The sequence below is a fragment of the Pipistrellus kuhlii genome, unplaced genomic scaffold (genome assembly GCF_014108245.1).
Source record: "Pipistrellus kuhlii isolate mPipKuh1 unplaced genomic scaffold, mPipKuh1.p scaffold_m20_p_1, whole genome shotgun sequence".
Classification (NCBI taxonomy): domain Eukaryota; kingdom Metazoa; phylum Chordata; class Mammalia; order Chiroptera; family Vespertilionidae; genus Pipistrellus; species Pipistrellus kuhlii.
The window spans coordinates 13,489,908-13,513,410 of record NW_023425404.1 but is presented as its reverse complement, the minus strand read 5'-3'; the positions used below and the strand labels follow the sequence as shown (position 1 = coordinate 13,513,410).

Here is a 23,503-nt window from a genome sequence, read left to right as displayed (position 1 = left end):
TCAATGTTAATCTCTTAAACACTAATTTCTCAGGGAAGGAGAATCTAGATATCCCTGTTTCTCGGGCAAGAAATTGTAAAACTCAAATTGTGCTCCTTGGTCTGATGCCTGGTTTATAGAAATTATGATATAAAATATGTAGGATCATTCTAATCTGAAATAGCACCAAAAACAAGTCTCCACAAGCATTCATTAGAAAATAATTTGGCTCAAATTTCTAACCGTTCTCTACATTCGTACACACATAAAATTCCAGTATTAACATATTGCAAAAATGTATAAGACATTTTAGCTAAAGAATTTATGCAAAGTGCAGTCAAATCTGAATCATCCATGCTAAAGAGTAATTTGAGGAGAAAAAAAATATTACTAGCTCACTTTGGGAAGCCATCTCATTCAATCAGACCCATTCATTCTCATTTTCTCTCTGTCTCTCTCTCCCCCCACCCTCCTCCACTTTGAGACCCGGCTTATAAGATAGAGGGAATGAGGCTCTGAGTCTCCATGGTTAGTCTGTAAAAGGGTGAACTTCGAAGCAATCAAGTAGTCAATCCCTGTAGACATATATTATGATCAGTATGTTAACCAGGCACTGCTTCTTCACTGAATTATTTCTCAAGCCTGTTTTATAAACCTTCTGCAAGGGTACACCAGCTCCCCTCTCGTCTGCCCCAGATGTTACTTCTAATGCTAAGACATCTGCAAATCGACCACAGTGGCACTCCAGAGGCACCTGCTCAGTTCCTTCTTTTCCGCATCATTTTTAATGTGCTTCAAAGAGGAAAAGGAAAAGAAAAAGTGTGGAAAGGATAAGGACCAAACAAACAAAAAACACATTAAAAATAAATGGCGGTGTGAGCTGTGGTTGCCTTTCGCTTGGCAAAAAAACACTTTACTGTGCAGCAAGCTCAACTCAACTTTGAGACCTGTTATCCTCTCTCCAGTTGTCAAACTCCAGGGCACCCAGGTACCATTCAGGAGGCAAACCACAGAGATTGTCATACTGATCATTATTATCAGTAGCCATACAAAGTACATACAAAGTGTTAGAGGCGTTTTTAATGGTCTAAACAGCTACAGGCTCATGTGCCATTCTCAAATAGCCCTAGAAATTCCCCAGATTTTCATGGTCAAGTATGGTCCAAGATAGTCTCATCTATAACCTGAGGGCATTGTGATTGATCCTCTTAAAGTGAAATAATGGGATGGAACAGCATGGACTTGGCTGGCCCAGATTGGTGCTAAGGCACAGCCCTAGAAGGATGTCAAGAGCCACAGAAACAATCCCAGAGTCCCTAATGAGTCAATGCACTGAGGACCACGGATAATTTATTCATATATTCATTCCCTCAACATTGTTTGTTGACTGAATAAATGTAGCAGGCACTCTTCTAGGCACTGGGGACACAGCAATGAGGAAAACCACCCCACCCTCATGGAGCAAGAACCACAATTTCAGATATATTACAACATCTGTATCCCTTGGACAAGGCCCTTTGCCTCTCTGGGCATCAATTTTCCAATTGTTAAGTGAAAGGATAGGAGTCTCCATCCATGAAGCTGTGACTCTGTCCATATCACTCATACACCGCATTTTTAGAAATACTATTGATCCCAACTTGCCCAGCTGGTTGATGGAATAAACAGCCTTTTAAAACTTGCCTATTAAAACTCAAAGTGCCGAAACTGGTTTGGCTCAGTGGTAGAGCGTCGGTCGGACTGAAAGGTCCCGGGTTCGATTCCGGTCAAGGGCATGTACCTTGGTTGCGGGCACATCCCCAGTAGGGGGTGTGCAAGAGGCAGCTGGTCGATGTTTCTCCCTCATCGACATTTCTAGCTCTCTATCTCTCTCCCTTCCTCTCTGTAAAAAAGCAATAAAATATATTTTTTTAAAAACAAAAAACCTCAAAGTGGAAAAAAAAAATAAGAAGAAATACTGACATGTTATAGAAGAAAGAATTCATGAGAAGATCATCTCACAACATGCTTCTCCTTCCACAGGCTTGTCCATCACGCTCAAGCTTGAAGGCACCATGTAAAATAGTCTTAGGAGTATTATCTTTGTCTGATTCTATTTGTTGATATCAGGGGTGTGTTTTTGTGTGTAGATTCCATGGCTTAAGGCAGGTCTTCCCGGCATCAGTTTCCAATCTTGCGGAAGGAGATATATCAAGTCTCTGGAAGCTAATTCTTTCCTTCTGGCCTTTTTTTTTTTTTTTTTTTAATATATTTTATTGATTTTTCACAGAGAGGAAGAGAGAGGGATAGAGAGTTAGAAACATTGATGAGAGAGAATCATCAATCAGCTGCCTCTTGCACACCCCCTACTGGGGATGTGCCAGCAACCAAGGTACATGCCCCTGACCAGAATCGAACCCGGGACCTTCCAGTCCGCAGACCGATGCTCTATCCATTGAGCCAAACAGTTTCGGCCCTTCTGGCCTTTTGAAGCTCTTAAATCCTAGACGTGGGAGCCCTGCCTGCAAGGCTCAGGCAGGTCCTGGTGGAGGTTTTGTCCACAGCTCTGGGCCCTGCACACTCTCCAGGAATGCCCAGATCCAGGGGGGAAGTTGGTGCCACAGGCAAAAGATCTAAATTGCCAATCAGACTGAATGGGGAGTGGAGAATGGAAATGATCCCCAGGCAGTAATATTTATGGTTATAGTAGTTTTTGTTTTTTAAAAATAACTACAAATACTTTGATCCTCTGCTTTTCAAGAAGTGTTGGCTTTTCCCCAACTCTTGATTTAATAAATATAGTAAAGAGAAAGTGATGATATGTAACTTGGGAAACTTAAGCTATAAAAAGGTCCTCATGCCCTCGTTGGATTTTATCAGTGGTTGGAGTGTCTGCCAGCTGACTGAGGGGTCCCAGGTTCAATTCCAGTCAAGGTCAGGCTCAATCCTGAGCACAACTATATGCATGTGGAAGGCAACCAATTTACAGGTCTCATACATCAATGTTTCTCTGTCTAACCTCCTTCCTTTCACTCTCTTTAAACATCAATGGAAAAATACCCTTGGATGAGGATTAACAACAAAAAAGGCACTCAGGTTTCCACTTTCTCCCTCTCTCTCTCTCTCTCTCTCTCTCTCTCTCTCTCTCTCTCTCTCTCTCTCTCTCTCTTTCTCTCTCCAGCCCCCACTCCCAAAGAAACCAAGTGTTGTGTTATGATTGGGTTATGAGCTGCCCTATGGAAAGATCCACATGACAACAGACTGAGAGTGGCATCTGGCCAACAGCCAGCAAAGACCTGAGGTCTTCAATTCCACAGCTCAAGAGGAACTGAGGCCTGTCAACAACATGTGAGGAAACTTGGAAGCAACTCCTTCAGCCCCAGTCAAGTCTTGAGATGACTGCAGCCCCACCAAACATCTTAACTACCACCTCATCGGAGAACATGCGCCAAAACCACCCAGCTAAGCCATTCCCAGGCGCCTGAACCTCAGAAACTATGAGATAATAAATGTGTGTTGTTTTAAGCTGATGGGCTTGGGGGTAATTTGTTACACAGTAGTAAACAACTCATACACTAGCAAAGGAGAAACAGTAAGATGTCTGGAGGAAAGATTTGAAAAACCAGACATTGGACAGGATTCCTATTTAGACTGAGCCCCAGCCCTGGGTTGAACAATGAAGGGTGAAAGCGGATTTTAGGATATTATCTCATTTCCATCCTCCATGGAGGGCTATTTTTTTTTTTAATGAATCTTCTTTAAAAGAGCTAATAGTGGAAACTAAGATAATTTAAGTGACAGTATAGGGACTAAAAAAGAAGTGAATAGGTGTAAAACCACACAGTACACAAGAGCATCCACAGATTCCTGGGCCCAACCTGTTTGCACAGTGTGGGCAGGAGGGCATCCTCTCTACCAATGAAGCTGCTATCTTTGGCTTCTAGTCTTGCCCTCTGTTTCCCTGTCTTACCCTTATCCTGCTCACCTCCCTTCCACCTTCCTGAGCCTACCTCCCACCTTCAACAAGATTTCTATTTAGGTTCCTGGAACAAGTCCCCATATTAGAACGTCAGGGATGTCCTGGAAGTTCAACAACTCAATATAAGCAGAGCAACAACCAGTATTTTGGCCTCAAGAAGTGGTGCTTGGATATCTGCATGATAATTACTCATCACATTCTCAAATAAATACCTTTATATTCACTGCTTTCATTTGATTCCCCACAACAATCCTGTGAAGTAGGCAGAACAGATATAAGTACAGGTGAGGAAGCTGAGGCTCAGGCCGGCTTAGAGAATCAGCAAGCAGGGGAGCCAGGGCTCCAGTCCATGCTTGACACTCAGTCCTATGGACCTTTTACTCAATCCCATGGTCTCTCACTACATGTTCCAAGACAGCCAACCCAAATGGAGTGACCCAACTTCAGTTTACTAGTAGCCTTACATTAAGCTGTTAATCTGACATTTCTCCTTCATTCACAAGAGGTTTGCTAAAGCACAGTAATGTAGGTCAGTGGCTTTCTTTGTGCCTCAGTTGCCCCAGTTTGAACCATACAAAGTGGACCAGCTGTCTGTCCCGGAAGGTCTTATTGGGCCTCAGTGTTCATGCCTCTAGCAAAGTCCCTCAGGAAGCCGGGCCTGCTCCCATAGGGCAGGATATCAAGTCCTCATCATTTGGCAGTGACTAAGCCTGGAAAACCCTGTGGAAGACTCGCCCAGAAGTGAGTCAGTCCAGCCACACAAAGGGGCACCGAAGCTGCCGGAAATAGGTCAGCAGACCATGGTGGCATTATTGGGCTTCGGCTCCTGAAACTATCAACAAAGGTCCCTAGTCCCATTGGCCACAACTCCTCTGCCAGAGGCTGGAGTGAAGACCTCCCTATCCTACACATGGACCACCTATTCCCCACAGGAAGCTAGTTGTTGGGGCCCTGGGGCCAGCCTGAATAGACTTCCTTTCACCTTCTCTCTCTTTGGAGACTCTGAGAGGAGCACACAAAGACATCTGGCATCCAAAGCCAATTTCCCATCAGCCCCAGACACCTCCATTACTCTGTCAGACAAGGAAGGACATGAATGCTCCTTACTCACCTCATTCAGGAGAACAAAGGGGCAGATAGAAAGGGCCCCCATTTTTGCAGTCACCGTACTGTACCACAGTCCCAAGGCCCCAAAAAGGTTCACAACTTCCTTTGAATTCTTTTCCCTCTTCATCCCCTGATTCTCCCAAGTCAATAATTCACTTTCTAATTTGTGATGGCAGGAGAATAGAAAAAGGGGATGGTGATGGTGACAGCCAGCTTCCCCTGAAGTCTCTCACCCAGGTTCCTTGAGCCACGAGGTCCCTGATGTCCTTCAACACCCTCCACAAGAAGACAGACATCATGCTGAACCAACAGTACTTAAAAGAGAAACATCCTCGGGCTCCATGGGAGCACGTCAAAACCCAGCACCATCTGGCCTTGTATGCACTCAGCATTTGCTTCCAACCCAGAGCCACCCCGAGCACCTCACTTGATCTGCACCTTCGGCTATTCAATCCAACTGACAAATCATTTTCCACCAGCCAAATTCTCACCTAAGATTAATCTGGTTTTCTCTTAAAATTAAACAAGTATTTATCCAACAAATTTATAAATGAAAACTGACCTCACTGTTTGGAAAGCTAGAGGAGTTGGTTGTACATGGACTTTATCTTTTTCCTCTAGATAAATAAGGGAGTTGAGATACTGCAGGAGAAAGCAAATCAATGACTATATTTCCAGTTACCAACATTTGTCTTCTGATTTAATAGAAATGATGCCCTAATACACGTAGTCTCTTCAGTACAAAAACACTCATCGATATTAAAGAAATGTAGGAGAGCCCTTCCTGGTACTTTGTAAATGTAGACAAGAGCATCCCAACTGTTTGAAGAATCACAAAGCCTCTCAGGACAAGTGGTGATCAACTCCATCCCAGAACCAGCAAAAAGAAGTCACCCAAAGAATAGGTGAGAGAATCAGGAATAGTCACAGGAAATCTCACTTCCCTCGGGGATCACTAACTGCGTGGGACATATGCCACTATGCCATCCCATACAATGGCAGACTTCGCTAGTCAAGTCAACATCCTCTTTCAATCCTCATGTCTGAGACCTTAGTATCCTTCTCAACACAGTACTGCAAACAGCTTTCACCACTCTGAGTTTTCACACAAGAGGAAACCTAGGGGCCACCTCTGAGCTGGAAGCTATTAAGATTTATAGGTTATAAGCCTCATATGAGAATAAGGATTCAAACCTTAAGCAGGTCACCAATCGAATACGTAGTTAACTCCTGTTTTTCTTTCTATGAGTTGAAGACCTTATCAAAATAACTAGGACCATAAACCCAATGGTTTTGTGGTTGGACTGATGGGCAGGACTGTCAATCGCATACTTCTGTTATTATAGAAAATAATCTGAAAGACTCTAAAACAGGATTTTTAAAATTGGTGGTTAATACAATATATCACCCCTTCATCAAGTATTTCCTATTTTTCTCATTGCCCAGGGCAGGAAGTAATTTCCTTAGCCTCACAAGGCTCTTTGCTGTCGGGTCATAACTTCCCTTTTAGATTCATCTTCCTTCACAACCACAGGCTCCACCACCACTGGATCCTATGAAACAATCATACAGAGACATACTTGCTATGTTCCTTCTCCTCTGCCCCACTCCACCAAAATCATCACTCTTTTTATATGGCATACTTTTGCACACAAAAATCGCCCTGTCTTTAGTCTGACTCCAATCACAGCCAAACCTGTCAAGTAGCTTGTCTACACTCTGGCTACCTGAAGTGTGGTCCATGGACCAGCAGCATGAGCATCACCTGGAATTCTGTTAGAAACACCCAGCCCAGACCTCCCAAACTTCAATCTGCATTTAAACAAGATCCCTGGGTGACTCACACGCACAGTGGGTTTTGAAATGCGCTGTTCTAATTTCACTCCCTTTCTTTCTGGGATACCCACTCAGTCTTCATTCTCTCTCCTCTGACTGCCCTCCCTACCTGTCCACCAAAACAACTTTCATCAGATGAGTGAATGTCAATTCATCCTATATAATAAAAGGCTAATTTGCAAAACAACAGCAGAACAACCAGTTGCTATGATGCACACTGGCCACCAAGGGGCAGATGCTCAATGCAGGAGCTGCCCCCTGGTGGTCAGAGAACTCCCAGAGGGAGCTCCACTCAGCCAGAAGTCCTGAACTGGGCCCATGGCTGGCAAGCACAGCGACCATGGCAGGTGACTCTTCCGCCTCTACGGCAGCACTAAGCCATCAGTAGGACATCCCCCAAGGGCTCCCAGACTGCGAGACCACCCCTGCCCCCCAGTGCACAAATTTTGTGCACAGGGCTTCCAGTATATGAATAAAAGAATCAATAAAATACCACTTCCATCCTTTGCCTTCCCTGGGAACCTCTATTCATCTGTCAAAACCAGCCTGAGTAGCCCCACTTCTAGGAAGCCTTTTTTGCTCTCCAAGGCAGATGAGGAAACCCAAGACCTGGGAGGCTGCCCAACTCTACACCCAGCACACACTCACACCATCCTCAGTGCCACCATGCAGAACTCCATCAGGAATGACCAGCCCTCAAAAGCCCTTAGGGGCAATGGTCAGGGGTAGAGCTTCATGGCTAGAAGCGGAATGGTAAGTCTAAAAGTCCTGTGTGGCTGAGGCCCATGTTGGCTGATCTAAATCAGGTTCCCTGATCAGGTTCTCACCCTCTGGTGCCCACTCTACCAGCCTTTCAATCCCCCTGAAGACGTTTTTCCACCTTCTTCCTTCAATACACATACCAAGCGCCCATCTCTCCCACTCTCCTTGCCTCAAGGAGGAATTTTTCCTTTTCCTTTGGACAACAGGATCCCAGAAAGGAATTGTCGGTCTCTGGTCCTCCCATTTCCCCAGCAGTGCCATCCTGTTGATCCAGTGGCTTTCAAAGTTGAATGCATACACATGCAGATCCCCTGGCCCAAGAAGCTGGAAACCTGCCATTCAGCTGGTTCCCTGAGGTGGTACTGATGACCCTCTGCCTCCTAGATTTTCCTTGAGGTTCCTGCATGTGGGATCACAAGCAAGTCTACCAGTTTCTCTCACCTAGGTCTGTCTTGGTCAAATGAGGGTTCCAGATTCTTTCCTGCCCACCTCATCCTTCTACTGTGAGGATCACAGCAATAGGGTATGTGCTACTGTTTTGTTAAACTGGAAAACATGTTTTAAAAAAAAAAATAGGCAAGATTTTACCACTCTTCTGCTTTGTTTTGGCATCAAGAAATAAACATCTATTCTCATTCCCAGAAATTCTGTATTTCTCTCAACCTCATAGCCTATTGTCAACATACTCTTAAGTGTTGCAGACAGCCCTGTGATTATTGGATGGAGAGGATGTCAATTCATACTGGCCAGTGTCCAGGCAGATGCTGTCTTCCTGACGCGAGTCTTGTTTGCCAGAAACCTGTGGGTCTTGTGCATAAACAAGAGGCCTTCGCTTCCTTTCAGCAGCTTGAGACAGGCAACATATGCTCTCTGCCCAAGATAAGGCTGTTTAGATGACCAACTAAACTTAGACTACTTCCTCTGTACCAAATCAAAACATACACAGATGCCCATCCCAGTGTTTGTGAACGATGCAATGGAGGTAGGAAAGAATTAAGATATTATTTCCACTGTGTCATCAATAAACATTGAATATCTTTGCAATGTAATTTAATTGTGCTCATTAAATAATGAATAAGGTAAACAGTTAGAAAACAGGCATTGCTTTTTGTCATTTTCTATTTTAGTGTCTATTCAACTATTTTAAGGAGAATATCTGATCAAAATTCCAAAGAGAACACTAATAATAGACAGCTTGGTCCTAAGTTATTCAAAATACCATCAAGTCTTTATTATTATTATTATTATTATTATTATTATTATTGATTTATTGATTTTAGAGGCAGGGAGGGAGGCAGAGAGAGAGAGAGAGAGAGAGAGAGAGAGAGAGAGAGAGATGTGCTGATCCACCTACTTATAAACTCACTGGTTGCTTACTGTATATACTCCAACAGGAGATTGAACCTCAACCTCTACATATAAGCAGGACACTCCAACCAACTGAACCACCCAGTCAGGCTGGATACCATCAATTCTTTAATCTCATCGGAAACTCCATCTACTTCTCACCACCTTCTCTGTCAAAACCTTTCATGCACCCTTATCCATAGACTCCATTCCATCTCTAAAATCACATCCTTGCATAGATCTGCTTACCTTCTTCTCCCTGTTTCCTCCTTACTCTCATTCCACTTAAGCCCAAGCCTGCACCTGAACCCAAGCAGAGAAAAGCACACCCCTGTGCTCACCAGTCTCCATTTAAATAGTGACCACAAATCTTGGCTGTGCTCCCATATTTCCGCGGTCAAATTATTCTCCCACATCTCTCCACCTTCTCAAATATACTGTACCTCACATTCCTTCCTCATACTCTCCTACTTGGTTGAAAAAATATGTAAGTAATCAGAATAAACTATCTCATCTTCTCCATGCATATCCACTCATCTCCGTACACTGTGTTCCTCTCCTATTATCAGAATTGAAATATCCTACCTGAGACCAATCCCCCATCTGTGCCTGGATCCCAACCTCTCACACATCCCAGAGAACTCTCTTCCTCCTATGATTCCTTCTTGCATCATCCTTTTTTTCTCGAGTTCACCATTCTGCCAGCATGCAAGTATGTTGTAAGACCTCCCATCTCTCAAAGAGACCTTCTCAATGAGCATAAGTGTGGGTTTGCATCCTGCCTTTGAGGGCCCAGTTCCGGCTCCTCTTTTTAGCACAACTCCTTCAAAGGGATCTCTTTGAAGTGCTCCATTCCCCTTCCACACACTCCCTCTCCCACACACTCACCTGTCCTCCCCACTCCTCCCCGGCTGCCCCTTCTCAGCCTCCTTTGCTGAATTCTTCTCTTCTCTCTTACTCCAAACATTTCTTTTTACCTACTTAAACTCACTTCCCCTAAATATCATCTACACAATTGTAACACACAAATTGATGTCTCTAGCACAGACCTCTCCCCTAAGTTCCAGACTCAGAAATCCACTTGTCATGATGGTTAGAAACCCAAAGAATAGAAAGCAAAAAAAGTTCAAGATGGTGAAATTCTCATCTCAACTGGGTGTTGGGGACCCTGGAGCCAGAGGGGGCCTTTGTTTGGGGGCTGTAGTACCCTCATGACGGGGGAGATAGAATTCACAGAAAACAGAACTAGCTGGATGCCCCAGCTCTCAGAACTGCCAGGATGCACTTTGGATCCTGAATAAGTAAAGAGGTCTCAGCATCATGAGAACAGAGCGGAGAGATAAAGTGAGGAGAGAAAGAATCAGCCAATCTGGGGAAAACATTAGAGGCGGAAGAAAGGAGACAAAGAAGAGATGTGAGACAAGGAAGCTAGAGGGAAGGTTAAGAGAATGAACTAAGAACAAGATATCGGTCCTTGCTTATTCCGGAGACACAATCCGAACTCTGGCCAAATTCCTAAAAAGACGCAGAGACTCATTCTGAATCTTCCCTAGGGGTACTTTGTATTATTATTACTAACAGCCACAATTTATCAAGGTGCTTCCTGGACGCTAAGCACTTTGAACACACTTCTTCATTTGATTCTTAAAATAACCTGTGACTTGGGTGTCTCTGTCCCCATTTTATGCAGAGCAGGGGAGTAACTCACTCAACACAATGCCGTAAGGGGGTGACAGAGGCAGGATGCAAACCCACACTTATCCCAACATTCATGTGGGCCACACCACATGGCTCGGTCACAGAAACAGGCAGTGGGGACCGCCCTTCTCCTGACACCAGCCTCCCCAAGGCACGGGCCTTCTGACCGCCCAGCAGTTTCCTGATCCAGCGGCCGCCTGTCTGCACTGAGGTCCAGCTCTCCTCTTCATGCCCCACAGCCCAGCCACACTCCAGCCTGCCCTTGAGGACCAGCAGGGTGGCCTGAGGTCTCGGGGGAACTGCCCTCGCAGCCTTGGCAGCTAATCTAGGATCCCGGATTAACAGCACTCCAGGGAAATATCCCACGTCAAACCCCGCCTTCACAGAGTCCAAGGGGAGGAATGGAAAGGATTCAAGGCAAAGCAGTTCATTCGCTCCCTGAAAGCGACAGAGGAGACAGTTTGGAGAAGGGGTGGCTGGAGGAGGAGCCCACTGGGAGTCCAAAGCCTCGGCTGCAAGGCCCCCAGCGAGCTCTGAGATGCTGGCTGTACCCTCCTGTGTCCCTTTCCTCCTTTGTGGACCAGCTCTCAGGCCTCTACTCAAGAGCCTAGGTTAGGGCAGCACCCAAGCCATCAGAGCTTCATCCGAAATAGGCCCATCCTCGGGGGCTCTGGGGCCTGCCCTCTGGAAGGCCAGAGCTGGGAGGCATCAACCATTTACTGCAGGAGTGCACCCCAATGGTGCCCCAGACCACACAGAGCACGCCCCATCCCACTCTAACCCATCTGCCCCTTCAATCAGGGAGCGAGGTGGATGGAGTGGGTGAGCAGAAGAGACATCTACCTCCAAGACCTGATCAGTGGTCTGGGTTGGGAGTGGGGATAGAAACTGCTTTCTTCCCTCCAAAGAGCCTGTAACAGTGCCTGAAACTTCCACCACTGACGCGACCCCAGTAGCATAAGAGCTTGCTTCCAAAAAGCTGCAATTACAATGCAAACCAGTTTCTCAGACAGCATGGCATCATCATGAGCTCTGGACTTGGTCCCCTCAGAACCTCTGTCAGCACCCGAGGGGACCTTGGACCATCAGGTGCAAACCCTTATTTAAACACACAAGGAAACTGAGCCCCCCAAATATGTAGTGACTTATTCAGGGTCACAGGCAGGGTGGCAGCAGGGCTGGGACTCTAACCCAGGTCTCCTAAGTCTTTCCACTTAGTGGGCTGGCCCCTGGCAGTGTGCCCAGGTGGTCTGGGACCTTGGCATCTGCTCCTTCGGCTGCCCCTTCTGTTCAGCCAGCAAAGTTAACAGCCCCTGGGGCCTCACCAGCTGACTGCTCCCTGGCCTGCCTTTCGGAAGGACAAACTCGAATGGGGCCAGAACATTCTCGGCAGGCACTACCTTCTCAGCACCCAGCTCCCTTTTCACCGCCTCCTGGGAGGGAGAAGTTTTGAGAAATGAGAGCTCTACAGGCTTTCAGAGAAATGGGTCTCTAAGAAGCATTCCTGCTCAGCTGGTGTGGCTCAGTGGTTGAGCATCAACCTATGCACCAGGAGGTCACAATTCAATACCCAGTCAGGGGACATGATCCGCAGTAGGGGTTGTGCAGGAGCAGCCAATTACTGGTTCTCTCTCATCACTGATGTTTCTATCTCTCTTTCCCTTCCTCTCTCTGAAATCAATAAAAACCTATTTTTAAAAAAAAAAATTTTTAGGAATCATTTCTCTGTTTAGACAATGAAGGTATGTTAGGAAGACACGGTGATGAAAACAGTCATTTTTTAAAAAAATATCACATTCTCACCAAAATGGCACCCTGGAACTTTCAAGATCATCTGACTACTACCGAGTTAAACTTATTAATATTTACAAAGATAAGAGAGTGAGTTTCTTTTGAAGCAGGTCAACCAAAGGACACCTCCGGCCTTAAAACGAGGTAATGAGGCAAAGAAGCCCTAGCAAAGGGCAAGTGCCCGGCCTGGGAGTGAGAAGAAGCACTCTGCTCCCTGCTGTCAGCTCCCAGCCCCTAAGCTGGTCCTGCAGAGCTGCTGGCACAGCGTTTGGCCAGGACGGCTGGGAAACCGGGGCTCATAGGCATCCTGGCTTAACCCACGGTGCTGACCAGCAGTGGGTAAAAGGACTCCCAGCCCGGATGGGTCCTCCCAGGAGCCAGCAGGACTCCTGTTACTACAGAAAAAGTAAGGGTCCCAGAGGAGGTTGGAGGGGAAGTTACAAAAATAAAGAGAAGCCCAAAGCCCCTCATTTAAGGAAGGACGGGGAGGACGCAGGAGCGTCCCCCTCCTGGATGAAATGGTTAGAAAGGAAGGAGCCTTTGAAGACAAGGAGACATGCACATTGGCCTGACATTGGGTGAGTCACCACCTAACCTTCCTCCACCTCAGTCCCCTCGGCCACAAAATGCGCCCAACCCCACTGTGAAAAGAGGTTCCGAGATTAGAGAGCCTATGGTGATGTGTAGTTGGCCCTCAGTGACCCCAGGGACCTTTCCCTTACTGTCCAAAGCCAGCCCCTCCTGGTCCAGAGGAAACGCCCAAGGGAAGCTTTCCCAGGACCCCTGGACAAGTCACAGGGGCCTTCCCGGGGAGGGGTGGCAGTCCCAGGGGCAATGGGCTGACTCATTTGGCACACGGTCCTTCATTTCCCTGTCCACATTTTTCGAGCCATGAAGCTCTCTCCCCCGAAATGAGGCATGCAACAGAAATGAGCTGCGATTAGCACAGCAGAGAGACCAGAAGAGGGGAAGCAGCTGCACAGTTTCCTGAAACTAATGGGCGGGAGCAGAGAGGGCAAGCTGCTGTCTCACATCTCCCCCTGCGCCGGTCACCGGGCAGGGGCTCCCTTTCAAGCCAACCTTCTCAACCTCTACGAGGCAGACCCGCTCCGAGGGCTGCCTGCCACAGACCCGATGCCCACGGCAGGCAGGCAGGCTGGCCTGGGTGTCCGCTGTGCGGTACACGGTGAAATTTCAAGCCAGGTTGTAGGTGATGAGGCGGACGCATGGAACAGTTCATTAACACTCGGGTGGGAATGTGGCTGTACCAGGTCTACTCAGGGGTTACAGTATAAGGAATATGAAGGAAAGGGGGCTTTTTTGTTTTATGCTTTTTAAAAAAAAATTGATTTGAGAGAGAGAGGAAGGAGAGGGAGAGAAAAACATTGACATGAAAAACATCAATGGCTGCCTCCTGCAAGCCCCACTGGGGACTGAGCCCACAACCTGGCCATGTGCCCTGACTGAGAATCGAACCAGTGACCTCTTGTTGATGGGATGATGCTCAACCGACTGAGCCACACCAGCTTTGGTGAAACAGAGCTTGGCACTTTAATTATAAATACTAGTCTCACCTTTGTTCGAGTCGGGTACTGTCTAAATGTTGGGGGGCAAGGGTAGGGGAAAAAACGGGGTGGACCCAGAGGCTGGCATCCAATCATTTTTCCTTTTTTCAAAGGAAAGATAGGTTTTATTCATTTGTGGGTTTTAATTCTATACTATCTGATAGTCTTTTTAGTCCACACTCTACCACTTTTTAGCCATGTCTGAGCCAAGACAGTTGTCATTAAACAGTATAGGCAAAAACAAGCACTGGCAATTACAGTAATGTAAGTATCAGAAAGACCTGGAGTCTAGTCTGGGCTCTACTTCTGTGTGGCTTTGGCCAAGTCACTTAACCCTTCTGAGTGCTGGTCATTTGCTATGTGGGACAGTAACCCGACAACGCTGCTAGGAAGATCACATTGAGAGTGTGGTGGCTATTTGACAGCAACCATTCTTGACCATGGTGGAGATGGTCCATATTCTTGGGGCTCGCAGTCCATATTCCACACACATGGCTACACCTCTTCCAGCCTTAGCGGCCAGTGAAGGGGGCATCAACAAGATGAAGTGGGGAGAGACCAACACCGGAGACAGAGATGGAAGTGAGGACTCGGGAAGGGCAATCTCAGGCCTCCAAAGAGTAAGTGGGCTCAGTGTCTCCAGGCACTCATGCAGAAAGGAGCTGCTACACACAAACAAGGCCAATGGCCAGAATCTGAGCCTGGTTTCCTCACTTCTCCTCACCACACTCAGTGACCTCAGTCCAATAAACCCTTTCTCCAACTTGACTAGGATAATCACAGAGTTTGAGCCTCAAGTGCAAAGCTCTCTGGGGCCAACCCACTCAGGACATCCCACTTTCCTCCCCAAATGCAAACCAGTAGGTAGTAGGATAACCGTGCCTCCGGTTTCAGAAGAGCGCTTGGTGGAAAATGCCCCCGGCATCGTTAACCACCAGGTTTGATACCAAGCAAGATGAACTGTTGATACCCAACAAGATGAGCACGACAGGGAGAGCGGCAACCCTGTGGGGAAGTGAATAAGAACCACACTTCCTGGCATCGCAGTTCAGCTGTCCTCACATGAATGTCACATTCATCCTGTTCAAGAGCCCATGTCATCCCTGACTTCTTACTGTTCCTCCTTTGTTGTGGATCAGGCTCTAAAATATGGGTGCTATTTACATTCCTATGACTTCTCCTCACAGCCTAGGATCCCCACCACCATCTCCCTGATTCAGACTTCTCTCTGCTCTGCGTCCAGGCCGACCTCAGAGCTTTGGCATAGGAATCTCCCACTGTTGCTTTCATGGGCCAACCTTCTCTTTGACCACCCATTTCTGCCCACCTTTCCATGAGCACCTCCCCATTACCTGCATGGGTAACTCCCCTTGCTGAGCCCTCTGCCACTCATATCTTGTACCAACTTGGCACTTAATTATAAATAGTCTTATCTTGAATAATAGGCTAACCATCTTTTCTTCTGAAGAACAAAAAAATATGTCATTTACTAGTACCACCATAGGGAGAGTTTCATAAATAGAAAACCCTTGGTTAGAAAAATCAGACTTTGCCAGCTGTCACTACTGCCTTTGTCAACTCAATCTCCCCGAGCCTCAATTTCTACTTATGTGACATTGAAATAATCTTAACCTAAAAGGGCTGATATATGGCTTTAACAAGCTAGCATCCATAAGAAGCCTATTGGTAACTAGCACATAAAAAGTATCTCCCAAATGAAAGAGAAACACCACATGACCTCACTCATTTATGGATAATAAAGAACATTATAAACTGATGAACCAAAAGATAGATATAGAGACAGTAAAGCAACAAGCAGACTGTCAAATTACAGCGGGGAGGGGAGGGAGATCTGGGGGAGATAATAGATCAACCAAAGGACTTGTATACATGCATATAAGTACAACCAATGGACACAAAACTCTGGGGAGGGAGGGGGGCAAAAAAAATCAATAAAATATATTTTAAAAAATAATAATAAAACAAAAAAAAGAAAATTCTAGGTATTATACGTTGGGGATTTTTAAAATTAAAATATCATACTTCCTCCCTGGTGATCAGATGAAACTTGGAAGTTTTGTGGTCAAGTGTTTGATTCTTGCTTTGGTATTTTTCCCATTTTATTCATTTCAACATATTAAAAAATGTATTATCTTTCAGATGTATAAAATATACTGTACTTCATTTTCTACCACTAAATTTTTATTATCAAAAGGTAAAAAAAAAAAAAAAAAAGTATCTCCCAGAGTTGTTTTAATTCCCTGTTGCTTCTCTTTCATGACCTGCAAAAGCTTAGCACAGTATTGCAACATAGAATACATTCAATAAATGTTTGATTGATTGATCAGTAGCTTAAAGCAAACCAATAATCAGAGAGGGTCATTATACAAAGTAACAGAATGTGGTAAAAATGTATTGATCTATTTTTCAATTATAGATGAAAGGTTGATGTCTACGAAGGAAAAAAAAAATCTATTTTAACTCAGGAAGTTTTCAGGATTACAAACTGCCAGTCTCTCTGAACCCATAGCTCAGCCAAGTAGAAGTTTCGGATTGAGTGTTCATGCTAGCAATTCATCACGGGCCCCTTCCAACCGTTCTTACAGTTATCTCCATTCCCAACCTCCGCTACATTTCTGGTTCACAGGAAGATGACTTCACACACTAAATCAACTGCAATCTTTGTGACTTAAGCCAAACACAGAGCAGAATTATTCCATCGGAATTCTTTTCTGAGATATTTATAGGAAATCCTGTTCAATGCTCTTTCCCAGCAGATTTTTATCTTATCCTACATAATAAAAGGCTAATATGCAAATTGTCCCCTTGACCAGGAGTTTGATCAGTTCAACCGGGAGTTCGACCAGGGCATGGGGCCGGCCACAGCCCCTCTCCCCAGCAGGCCCAATTCATCCCAATCAGGGCAGGCCAGCCGGATCATGCACTGGGCCTCTACTGCGTGTGTGTGTGTGTGTGTGTGTGTGTGTGTGGAGGGGGGGGGGTGTGAGCTTTAAACTAACTTTGGCTTCTAATAAGACCTTTCTTCCCCTAAGCTGGGGAGAAGAGAGTAGACAACCATGAACAGTAATGAGGTCTTTCAACCAAAATCAAGCTGAGAATAATACCCAGGGCATATGAGCAAGAACAAAACCCATGCACCCAAGATGCTGCTGGACATGGTGGACTCCAGGAAGATGAGCCCAGGGGGAAACTCAGGTGGAGTTTTCAGCTTGTGGCCTCTTGGTCTTACTGTCCTTTTGGTTGCTTCTCACTGTTTTTGGTTTCCCACTATCTGGTTTCTCTTAAGGAAAATGTTCCTTGCCACCACACTTACTTTCCAGCAGTTGTCTCACCCTAAAACAATGGGAGTCCCCATACCGGCTTGGGACACAGCTTCAGTATGGCTTCGAGTAATTTTGGTTAATGATCATAATGCACATTCCTGAGGCTAACTGCCTCCCAAACTCCCTGGGGGTGAGTCAGGCACCAAGTCTTTCAGGGCACCAGCTGCAATTCAAAGCCTTGCAGAGCTAGACCAGATCTTCAGAGGTCATCTAGTCACGCCCCTAATTCCACATGGGAGAAATGCTTGGCTCCCAGGGAGTTCCCTAATCAGCCTTAATAGTAAAAAATTATTGATGTCAACAAAAGAACTGTTTGTCAGCTTGTTCTAAGCACTAAGATGCCTCTCCAGTCTAGGGACCAAAAGCAACTGGTCAGTCAGTGTTTTTTCCTCAATATACATAATGATGGTAATTAAATGCCCCCTAATTCTCTTCCCTAACTTAACCCAAATACTTTAATTTTTTTCTTAAAGGGCTTATTGTTCATCCCTTTAAACTTGTTAATAATCTTTTCTGTGCCAAAACCGGTTTAGCTTAGTGGATTGAGCGTTGGCCTGCGGACTGAAAGGTCCTGGGATTCGATTCCGGTCAAGGGCATGTACCTTGGTTGTGAGCACATCCCCAGTAGGGGGTGTGCAAGAGGCAGCTGATCGATGACTCTCTCTCATCGATGTTTCTAACTCTCTATCCCTCTCTCTTCCTCTCTGTAAAAAATCAATAAAATATATATATATATATATTTTAAAATAATCTTTTCTGTACTTTCTGGGTTTTTCACAATTATTTTCACCTAATTCTAACATAGTAATGTCAAATGTTAAATAGGAATGGGAAAGTGCTTCCTGCCCTTATACTGTATTCCCAATAGTACACAGTCTGGTACTAAAAATACACAACACAGTACTCCTTCAGCTAGTGTTCCACTAGGATTCCCAGATCCATCTCAGCTATGATTATGCCTTACCAGGTGATCACTAATAGCACAGTTAACATTATTATATCTATCAGGTCGGTGCTAATCCTTTTATGACCACTGTTATCACCTCCAAAGTATTTCCTATTCTGGTGTAAAGAAAGTTCAGGTAGCTAAGGGACTATGCTTCTCATACCAGGTTTATGTAAAATACAAATCAAGATTTTCTAACTTTTGGCCAAAACCGGTTTGGCTCAGTGGTAGAGCGTCGGTCTGCGGACTTAAGGGTCCCAGGTTCGATTCCGGTCAAGGGCATGTACCTTGGTTGCGGGCACATCCCCGGTAGGGGGTGTGCAAGAGGCAGCTGGTCGATGTTACTCTCTCGTCGATGTTTCTAGCTCTCTATCTCTCTCCCTTCCTCTCTGTAAAAAATCAATAAAATATATTTTTTTTAAAAAAGATTTTCTAACTTTTGGGTTGATCTTTCTCCTAGTAGTCTATGCCTAAAAATTGACACCTGAGCAACTCAGTTGTGGTAACAGGGTGGAGCTTGGAGAAAATGGATCGAACATGATAGCATCCTGATCCCCACTGCTGTCCCTTTCAAAGAAACTTGGAGGTAACTCAGGTATCTTAGCAATAAACTCCACTAGAAGGTACACTGAGATCTGAAAAATCACTGAACCTCTCCAAACAACTGAGCATCCTCCAGTAATGGCTAAAGAGGATATTTTTAATGAATTTGCATGGCTGTTGCCCCCTAACACAACTAGCTCACAGGCCACCCTTCAGGATCATCTCGTATCCAGTTGATAAGAAGGTTCCAATTCTATATCAATTCAGTAGTAGGTCTGATGTCAGGAATTCTGCCCGCCATCCAAGGAGTAAAAGTACTTCTTATTGGTGTATTTTTGATACGAGGTGAGGAGTTAGGGGAAGTCCTGATGCTCAATGCCCACAAGTATCAGAGTTCTTAGGAAGAAATGCACCTCAACACCTGCTCCATAATTAACCATTTTAGGGAGCCACAGCCACTGCAGGTCATTAGTCACCAGAGGCCATGTCTTCAACCACAACACTCCATACCTCCCAAGCTGGGCTCCACTAAATGTCTTTTATGTCATACAGATGGAATGCTACTGTGTTCACTTAGCCCAGAGGAGCCATCTGCATGAACTCAAATAGTTACTTTAAAGTTGGCTTTGTTTCCTATGTAAGTTGCTAGAGATGAGCGGTATTAGTCATCATGTCCTCTATGCAGACTGGCTGGATTATTTATAGATTCTGTTGGTAAGCATTGCACTATTGCACTTTGGACTCAGCACCTAAACTAGAAAATCACATAGCTTTCTAAAATTTTGTGTGGTAGAATTTTTTTGGCTCTGAAGTATTTTTGCATATGAGCTTCGATACAACTTACATTACCGGTCATGAAATGCACCTCTAGCCCTTCACTTGGTGATGTGAAATTCTTCTTTCCTTAGTCCTGAGGCTTAGAAAAAGTCTTAAATATTACCACTCCCATCCCCATTTAATGGTATAATAGCCACTCTTTCTAAATCAGGGATCAGCCAACCATGGGTCCTGAGCCAAATCTGGCCCGCTGCCCATCTTTGTAAATAAAGTGTTATTGGAACACGGGGCCATGCCCATCCATTTATACACTGTCTGTGACTAGCTACTTCCGTGCTAAAACCCCATACCTGAGTAGTAGCAACAGATGTGGCCTGCAAAGCCTGAAGTGTTTGCTATTAGGTCTTTAGAGAAAGAGTTTGGAAACTCCTCTGTAAATCATAAGGAAAATAAACTGGTTTTACTCAGAATAACCTCCTCCCCACCCCAACAAAATAAACAGCCCTGACCCAAGCTAGTCTTTGCATACCGCTTTGCACAAACTGTGGTTTCACTCTCTTTTCAAGTGTTCTCTGAAATAAGATGCATATAAGCCATAAAATACTTTTAAAAAATTTTTAAAAACAAATATTCTGGAGGAATGAGTACAGCGTTTCAATTGGAAAGATGAAAAGTTCTAGAGATGGATGGTGGTGATGGTTATACAACAATGTGAATGTACTTAATGCCACTGAATTGTAATGTTAAAATGGTTAAAATGATCAATTTTCTGTAATGCATATTTTACCACAATTTTTTAAAAAGCCTAAAGAGGATATGTTGAAGGGAAAAGCATCCTTTTTACTGCTAGGGCAGTGGTCAGCAAACGCATTAGTCAACAGAGCCAAATATCAACAGTACAACAATTGAAATTTCTTTGGAGAGCCAAATTTTTTAAACTTCAACTTCTTCTAATGCCACTTCTTCAAAACAGACTCACCTAGGCCGTGGTATTTTGTGGAAGAGCCACACTCAAGGGGCCAAAGAGCCGCATGTGGCTTGTGAGCAACAGTTTGCCAACCACTGTGCTAGGGAACTTACAGTCCATGATGAATGTCAAAATGTGACGATTGTTCTAAAAGAAGCTCAAGTGCACCAGCAGCAACACAAGGCCACGCCCCGCCTCCACCTGAGCCCACCGGCTGGCAATGTTCTGAGGGCAAGGCCTGGCCTGGCCTGAGGCTGGTCTAGTTCTATCTGACCTAGAGGACTCATCTGACAAGACTGCCCGCCCCCACACGAGAAGCAGCCTATCGCAGGGGCTGGCTGACAGCCGAACCAACTGGCAGCTTGGAGAGGCTACAACAAGAGCACCCATCAGGTGATGGAAAGTGAACCCCCCAGCGTGCTCCAAGCACACACTAAACCACATGTGTCAAACACAAGGCCCGCAGGCCAAATCCGTCCCGCCAGGCCTTGCAATGTGGCCCGCACCGCGCTGTCATCACTGCACTCCGCTGCGTTTCCATCACAATGACAGTTTATGACTGTTCAGTAAACCATTCGGCCCGCGATTTAGGCTGGATTTTAGATTTTGGCCCCTTCTCTAATTGAGTTCGACACCCCTACACTAAACCTTGCGTTCTTCTGCAAAACTATTCCTGGCACTGGTGAGACAGCAGCATTGGGCAGGGTATTAATCTGCACATGTCCCAGATTCTCCATAAACCTGTCCTGTCTGAGGACAAGGTGACGATGGCCAGGAGGGTGGTGGGCTGGTGACAGCAACTCTGGACTCAGAGCAGATGTTGGCACCAACCCTGGCATTGTTCACTTTCCATGCCACCACCAACTGTCAGCCAAACCAGTGCCAGCCACTGTTCTAGATTGTGCTCCTAAATAAAGCCATAGGGTTCAACAAATCCCAGGCAAGCAAATGGGCAGAATCCTTTCAGGAGTCTCTTCAACAGGACAGTAGGAAAGTTGAGCTCATGTAGGATGAGGTTGGTCAAGCAAAACTTACAGAGATGCTATAGGAGCATTGGAAATAGACTTTTATTTAACAGAAACTTACACACACTTGATACAAACCCTACATTATGCAAAACTTTTATCACAATTCTACACATGTTATAACTTGTGGGAGTTGGTTGGAGGGTGAATTATTATTATAATTATTAGCATTTTTAAAAGAGACATTTTCTATCAGAAAATGTCACAGCAAAGGGCTACAAATGATACAAAGACACTCTTGGTGATCTCCCCCTGAGGACTGGCCCTGAATGAGAAATCTGAAAGGGCTGGCGGGACTTTGCTGCCCGTCCAGTCTCCCCCTTTCAAAGGCAAAAAGAAATATTCTCCAGCTTAGAACCGTTTCAGTAGCACCGGCATTCGAGGACTTTTGCTGACAAGACTATCCGGCATGAGACTGTACATTTAACAAGACTCTGCTTAGAAGTGAGCGAACCCCATGAGCATGCCCGTGTAAAAGGCCTGGAGTAAAACCCAGCGCCCCAGCCGGTCAACCTGCTCCTTCATCAAGCCAAGGGCACGATCTGAGTTACATTTCAGAGGCCATAGCATTCCCTTCCACTCACATGGCCATAAAAGGACACGTCAGAACACTCGCCTTTCTCCTTTACCCCCACCAGCCACTGACTGAGGTTTCCATCACTCAGGTTGGCCCTCGGGACACTAGAATCTTGGACCCTGAAGCCGGTTCAGCAGAGGGTTCCCTTGGCAAGCTTCCTCTGGTTGTTAGGAGACCAAATTATTATCTCGGCTGATGCTCAGTTTGTCTTTTTTTTTTTTTTTTTTCCTCCTTTTTCTTTCCTCTTCCTTCACTGCGTTATTTTAAACAAAGCTGTCTGTGTTCGAATCTGTTGAACTTGCAGAGATATATTTAATCACTAGGTGGAATTGCTTTCAGAACCAGGCCTTGTCAGACATGATAACCAGGAGGCAGGCTGCTTCTTGACATTCAGATAAATGGGGCTTGCCTGGGTGAGGGGAGAGGTTTTTTGGGGGGGGAGGGGGCGCAGAGAGTCTGCTGATAGCCTTTGTGGCTAATTTATTTCAGTCAAGATTTAACACTCATTGAACATCACCAACACTTTCGATCGACTTTTGAAGGAGAAAAAAAAACCTGATCACTCCTCACTTACCACATCCAACTCGCAGAAATAAAAATGCCTAAAGCACATACATGAATGGCTTTTGGAAAGAGCCTGAGAGAGCAGAGTTGATCTTTATTTTCTTACTTAAAGGGTGGGGTGTTTTCCTTAGTTAATAGGCAGTCTTTATTTTACATTACGTACGCTTTTGACTTCGTATCTTCACAAAGTCGCGTTTCGCTTTTGAAGTAGAAGGTATCTTAAATAAAAATAATGTGCCGCATCAGCACGTTTTTTCTTTTAAATATTGAAATAAATAAAATAGGAAACTCTTTTTTTGTGTGTGTTGTTTTTTTTTTTCCTCATCAGTTTGTTTTCAGTTATTTCTATTGTAGAGCAGTTCTGGTCTGACCTGGGTACTTCCTCACAGACATTTAAAGAAAATGTAATGGAGAATTTTAAAAAGGAAAAAAAAAAAAAATCCTCTTCTTGCAAAAAACGGAGGCCATTCCAGAGACTTCTCTGAGCTGAGCTGGAGGCTTTCCCACAAAATCCAGGCTCCTGTGTTGGCTGAAACACACGCGCAGGAGGGGGCCGGGCAAGGGAAGAGGAAGAGGAGGAGGAGGAGGAGGAGGAGGTGCAAATCATCGTGCCTTCTTTTCACCTTCTTCGGAAATGGCTTGCTTGAAGGATGCCGGAGTCCGCAGGTCATAGAGTTGACTGCAGAGGGAAAGGCAACGAAAGATAAAACAAAAAAC

The 23,503-nt window shown here is 45.2% G+C and overlaps 1 protein-coding gene across 2 annotated transcripts in view; it reads right to left on the bottom strand.

The window, feature by feature from the left end:
* Positions 1 to 23,503, bottom strand: part of DPF3 (double PHD fingers 3) — a 257,039-nt gene that overhangs the window by 22,590 nt on the left and 210,946 nt on the right. Inside the window, exon 10 of one of the 2 annotated variants that reach the window (XR_006741071.1) lies at positions 21,669 to 23,465. The exons of the other annotated variant lie outside the window; for it this stretch is intronic. The gene's annotated coding sequence lies outside the window, so the exon portion shown is untranslated. Of the gene's footprint in view, positions 1 to 21,668; positions 23,466 to 23,503 lie in introns of those variants that run through there. 2 annotated transcript variants of the gene reach the window in all.